General features: G+C 39.0%; 1 protein-coding gene across 1 annotated transcript in view; it reads left to right on the top strand.

Moving 5' to 3' along the window:
* Positions 1-4,308: 4,308 nt before the first annotated feature.
* Positions 4,309-6,812, top strand: part of CXXC4 (CXXC finger protein 4) — a 49,307-nt gene continuing 46,803 nt past the window's right edge. The window contains exon 1 of the mRNA XM_053901368.1: positions 4,309-4,424. The gene's annotated coding sequence lies outside the window, so the exon portion shown is untranslated. The remainder of the gene's footprint in view (positions 4,425-6,812) is intronic.

A 6,812-nucleotide genomic window follows, 5' to 3' on the forward strand; every position in this document is an offset into this window, starting at 1 on the left:
ATATACTTAAAATAAAGCCTTTAGTTTTCAGAAAATATATTTCAAAAAAGTTAGGTCACCTAGCAAGATGCTCTAAAAGATAAAATGGTTTTGGAAGAATTGGAGTTACAAAACCAGTCACAGTTAAACTTAAAAAATTAAGTCTTTATGTACAACATGCATTTTTCAAATATTCCTTGAGTGCTTTCAACAAGTCAAGATCTGTTCTAGGATGTTGATTTACGTCTAAAAAGGAAGCCAACAAAAATTCCTGCCTTCATGGATCTCATGTTGTATAAAGAAAAGAGAAAAATAGCAATAAAAACAATAAATGAGTAAATTCTACGGTAGGTTAGAAGTTGTGGAAGACCAGTTCCCAGGGAAACAGAGACTATCAGTTTCTTCAATTTGCATTCAGGGGTGTTTTGGAGAGTGCTCTTGGGAAGAACAGCTAGGAGAGAAATTGACACAAGTAGCCGAAAGTAACCTACTGGCAACCATAGCTTAAAGATGAAGGAACACTCACTGAACCTTTTTTTTTTTTTTTTTGGAAGCATTCTCCCTCTGGGAACATGCCCACTAAGCTGGTAAAATCTATAGTTGAGGTACCTTCAGACTATATCTTGATTTAGGGCAGGAGAATTAACACAGTGCTAATTTAAGACTGTGAAAGTATACTATTGTCCATTTGAAGCGAATACAAATGGTTTCTTGGCCTCTTTTCTGAAGATTTGGAAAAGAACATTCTTGCCAGATCACATACTATATACCATGTGCTTGACATGTTAACCAACTTGGGCAAAGATGCCACATCTAGCAAAGCGACTGCATTTGAGATTTCTTCTAGACAGGCTTTTCAATAAGAAGTCCACCATGAACCTAAGATCTATCTGGGTCTTGTAGAGACCCATTTTGTGAGATAAGTGGAGATATAATGTGGGTCACTAATCCTGAATCCATTATGTCTTTAGTAATGCCAATAATCTCTGCTTATTCTCCCCCGGTTTCAATATAAATACATCCAAGACCATTGTGAGAGCAAGTTTCAGACTTTGCCTTTCCCACTATGATGATTTTTAACCTTCAAGCCAAGCAGCCAGTGTGGGTTTTTTTTTTTTTTCAAAAGCTAAGTATATCTATTTCAGTTAAGTATTCAGAGGCAAAATGAGTCTAAAAACCCAGTAGTCCTTGTGAACTCACTGTGAGCCACATTGGGACCTGACTCCATTGATTAAGTCCCCTCAATTTTGCCCCAAACAGGAGGACCACAATGGTGCTTTGGTCCTCTGGGTAGCTTAAGCAACTTGGACCCTGTATGAAGATATCTTGGAAGGTTTAGGCTCTTACCCCTTGCTCTAGTGTAAAATTACCCAAATAAGTGGCACTGACAATTGGGGATGGACTGGGGGTGGGGGGTGGGGGGGGTTGATACTGTGTACCCTTGCTGTGGTGTTGCAAGTTCTGTCCTTTGAGGTACAAGTCTCTCCTGTAACTAACAATTTCTAGATCTGAAAACTGGTTCATGTATGGAATCTGGGTAAAAGATTGACTTTTTTTTTTTAATTAGGGTAACCGCCTTCAGCCTCCTGATCATCCATCCTTTATTTTGGCTGTACATATTGAGCAGTACCTTTGTTGGCTGCCGGCATATTGTACTCGGAGAACCATGTCTGTAGATTTCTGCAGGTCCTCTCCTGGCCCCCAGTCTGATGTGGCCGTTCATTATAATAATCGTCCCGTTGAGTTTCTGACAGCTCAGCACTGCCACCTTGCCTCTATTAACTAGAGATCCCATGAGTTCCATCGCTGTCAGTGAGCCCAGTTATCAACAGCATCTCCTACTGTCATCCCTGGCCTCTAGAGGACAGCCACCACTGAACATCTATCTCAGCAGTGCCCACGCTTCTCTCACTAGCACATTCCTTGTTCTTTTGGTTAAGTGGAATTTTCTCCCATGAATCATAGTGATCTAGTAGGTTTTCTGACCTATTTAGTATAACCACTCAGGCATGCCTACTTCTGTAAACCCTTTGATCCCTCTACAGCTGTAAGCTACAGCAGTTCTAACACTCCTACCTGCACAGTGTAACCCATCACTTACTTTCTCCAAGCTTCTGGGAGCCCTCCCACCACCTTGTTTGCCCCTCTCCCAGGGACTTTGCATGTATTTTAAATCCTGTAACCTAGGAGAGTGCTGTCACATCAATAAACTCTTTTTTATCCAGCATCCTCTGAATGTAATCCCACATGGACCCTCCGGGATCCAGCCAGTAGATATTGGCTAGCTTTTCCTTCAGCACACCATCCTGTTGCTGTGTTAGCAGACTCAGCACTTCCTCGAATGGGTTAGGTTGTGATTTCCCCATAGTTATTGGCTTAGTGATGGGAGAGAGTCAGGGGAGAAGTAGGGGCATATCCTGAGAAGAGCACATTTGATCTGACAAGGAAGATAGCTCAAACAAATTAGGCTAGACTGTTAATTAATAGGAGCACTGTATCGTTTTAATAGTCTCAAAAGGTTTAGGGATTTCTGGAGATTAGAAAATTCTACATACCAGATATTCACATCCCAGGTTCCAGAGTTCTACTTCTTCTGAATCTGGGACCTGATCTTGGCATCATAGACCTCCTGGAGCTGAAGAATGTGCTTTCTAAGAAGCTTTACTCTTCTTTAATTAGATACTGAATCTTCAGCTTTCACTCACCTATGGCCACAGGAGACCCTCTGAGTTTTATACTGTTACTCATATAAGTGATAATCACCCTCAGATTTTCCTGGCCTCCAACGTATCAATGACCTCCAGAAATAACCATCAAATTCCAAAGTCCTTAAAATTATTATTTTCGAAATTCTGAAACTAATGAGAAATTTTACCTGCCAGTGAATTCCATTTAATATCTATCTTTTCCCAGTTATGTACCACTGAACATTTTAATAATTTCACCATAACCAGATGCCTGGACCTACAATGTTTAATCTACTTCTACCGAGGAAGTTTTTACTACAGCTCACTTGCTGGTGATCTAGTTCTAAACAGCTCACTTTAGACTTTGCCCCCTTGAATAATTCCAGTACAATTGTCATAGGTCAAATTTTATGAGACTCTGATATTTGTGTGCAGAGAAATATTGGGTAGAAGTCGCAGAAACAACCACTGTGAGGGATGAGGGAAGGACTGAGCAGAAGGGGAAGCAGAACTGTGATTCAGTTGCTGTAAAGGACTCAGCTGATCCTACAGGGAGTTGTAGAATTTGGCTGACCCTTCACAGTTATGCTATGTGATGCATGGGATACAGACCATTAGGTGTCTTGAACTAACCAGTCAAGTTCAGTGGGCTGACTCCCAGGAGGGACATAACCTTAACTGAAGCCATTCTCTTAGTGAAGAGTAATTGTTGGAGAGAAATTCAGCTTAGGATCACAGTCATCACTGCACTCACTAGGGGAATGAAGGTAAAAGGTAGGCAATGTAGCACATTTCAATAGAAAAGTTGATACATTTTATAGGGGAAAAATAGAGCAATTATGAAAAAAAATCAGTAACAGATAACTGGGAAATAACATGGAGATTAAATAGCATCTTTCTAAAATTTTTTTTAACGTTTTATTTGTTATTGAGAGACAGAGAGTGAGAAGGAAAGGGGCAGAAAGAGGGGGAGACACAAAATCCGAAGGAGTCTCCAGGCTCTGAGCTGTCTGTACAGAGCTAGACATGGGGCCCGAACTCACAAACCGTGAGATCATGACCTGAGCCATTGTCGGACGCTTAACTGACTGAGCCATCCAGACGCCTCTAAATAGCATCCTTCTAAATAACACATCAGTCAAAGAAATCTCAAGGGGACATTAAAAATATTTTGAACTAAATGAAAATGAAAACTAATTATCAAAATTTGTGGGATGTAGCAAAAGCAGTGCTTAGAGGGAAATTTGTAGCATTAAACGCATATATAAGAAAAGAAGAAATACTGAAAACTCATAACCTAAGTTTCCACCTCAGAAAACCGAGAAAATAAGAGGAAATTCATCCCACAGTAAAAGAAATACAGGTATGCCTCATTTTATTGTGCTTCACTTAATGGTGCTTCACAGATACTGCAGTTGTTTTACAAATTGAAGGTTTGTGGCAACTCTGAGTCAAGCAAGTTTATTGGTGCCATTTTTCCAACAGCACTAACTCACTTCATGTCTGTGTCACATTTTGGTATTTCTCACAATATTTCAGACTTACTATATTTGTTATGGTGATTTGTTTTAAATGTTTTATTTATCTTATGTTTTTGAGAAAGAACATGAGCAGGGGAGGAGCAGAGAGAGAGGGGGACGGAGGATTCCAAGCAGGCTCTGCACTGACAGCAGCAAGCCCGATGCAGGGCTCGAACTCAAGAACCATGAGATCATGACCTGAGCTGAAGTCAGATGCTCAACAGACTAAGCCACCCAGGTATGCCGAGGTGATTTTTGATCAGTGATATTTGGTGTTAACTATTGTCATTGTTTTGAGGCACCACAGACATCACCAATTTATGACAGCAAACTTAATAAATTTTAAGTATATTCTGACTGTTTTACAGACCAGCCTTTCCCTTGTCTCTTTCCTTCTTATCAGGTCTCCCTGTTACTTGAGGTATAGTAATATTAAAATTAGGCCAATTAAGGACCTACAATGGCCCCTACCTGTTCAACTTAAAGAGTCAATCAACACAGCAAACTTTGCTGTTGTCTTATTTTGAGGAACTGCCACAGCTACCCCAACCTTTAGCCACCATCACCCTGATCTGTCAGCAGCCAACAACATAGAAGCAAGACCCTCCACCAGCAAAAATATTATGACTTGCTGAAAGCTCAGATAATGGTTAGCATTTTTTAGCAATGAAATATTTTATAATTAAGGAATTATGTTGTTTTTTAGACAATGCTATTACACTCTTAATAGACTATAATGTAGTGTAAACATAATCTTCATATTCAGTGGGAAACAAAAAATTCATTTGACTTGCTATATTTTAATATAATTCTATGTTAAAATGTAACTGGGGAACTATATTTAATAAAGCAATATTGGCTTTATTGTGGTGGTCTGGAATGACCCTCTATATTTCCAATGTATGCCGGTAATAAGAATTAATGCAAAAGTCAACAAAATTGAAAACAGGAGATCAATAGAGAAAATCAATAAAACAAAAATCTGGTTTTTTTTTTTTGAAAAGATAAGTAAAATTGATATGCCTCCAGTTAGGCTGGGAGAAAAAGAAAGGACACAAAACTAATATCAGAAATGAAAGAGGGAGCATTACCACAGATCCTATGGACATTAAAAGGATAATAAAAAAAACACTGTGAACAATTATATGCTTATTTCTAAATACTTGTTAAAATACAAAGGAGTTTCAAGTACATTTTTTTGCAGGATTCTTAATTCCATCATCTTCACCAAGTTTGGCCATGCTCACTATGCTAATCATCCTTTCTGTATCAATCTAAACACACATTCCCTCTATTCTGCTCCTGAGCAGCTAAAAATCCACTGCAAATCACTCATTTTAGCCTCAAGTATCAATATTGCTATTAACAATTTACTCTTCTCTAGCTTACTTAATTGAAGTCAACGCATACTCACTGAGTTAATGTTTCAAAATATTTACCACTGATTGTATGCACTGCATCTGTCTTCACTCCCTCATTTTTAATAGATGGTTACTGCCTTAATGGAAAAATAGGAGTAGTCAGAATTGAAATCTCTTAAATCCGCACTATCCCACCTTAGAATTTGCTTTTATAGTCCCTCATTCCTTTTATTCTTCTTCTCTCTTTGCTCTTATTTTTCAGAAGAAGATTGTTTCTACTTATTCCCAAGGCTGGTTCCAGCATTTGGGCTCTTGATCCAATTCTTAAATTTCCATTGCTAACTTTATAATTATTCTCTCTCTTATATATGTTATATTACTCTCATCTATTCATATTTTTAAAAATTCAGTTACTGTTGCATGCCCTGCATTATTCACAGCTTTGAACAAAACAATTTCCCTGTTCCCATGTAGCTTACCTTCTGTGAAGAGAAACAATTTTTGAATATATGTTGTTTCTAAACTGTTAAGGGGTGATAAATACTATCAGGGGAAATTAAGTATTATATTAGTCAGAATTCTCCAGAGAAATGGACAGGTAGACATACATAATATAGATATAATAAAAAACTGGCTCACACTATTATGGAGGCTGAGAAGTCCCACCATCTGCCATCTGCAAGCCAGGACAGCAGGTGGTATAGTTTTAGCCCAGGTCTGAAGATCTGTGAACCAGGAAAACTGATGATGTAAGTTGCAGTCTGAGCCTGAGGCTGATGTCCCTGCTTGAAAACAATCCAGCAGAGGGCCAATTTTCTATTCCCTGATTTCTTGTACTACACAGAACCTCAGTGGATTGAATGGGCCCCACTCATACTGGTTAGGGCAATATGCTTTCCTCAGTATAAAGAGTCAAATGCTAATCTCATACGGAAACACTCTCATAGACACACCCAAAAATGACATTTAGCCATGTATCTGGGCATATACCATAAAACTGTGGCCCTGTCAGGTTGACACATAAAATTAACCATCACAAGTAGGGAAAGGAAATAGGAGGTGCTGGGATGCAGGATGACATTTTTAAAAGCATGGACAGGTAAAGTCCTCACTGAGAAGGACTCATCTGAATAAAAGCAGGAGGAAAGGACATGAACAATCAATATGGATGGTGGAGAAGAGCAAATGAAGCAAAAGGAACAACACTGCCCAGTCTCTAGGCAGGGCAAACCTCAGCTGATCCAGGAATAGCAAGGAGACTGCAG

The sequence above is a fragment of the Panthera pardus genome, unplaced genomic scaffold (genome assembly GCF_024362965.1).
Source record: "Panthera pardus isolate Hobbes unplaced genomic scaffold, ASM2436296v1 HiC_scaffold_13, whole genome shotgun sequence".
NCBI lineage: Eukaryota > Metazoa > Chordata > Mammalia > Carnivora > Felidae > Panthera > Panthera pardus.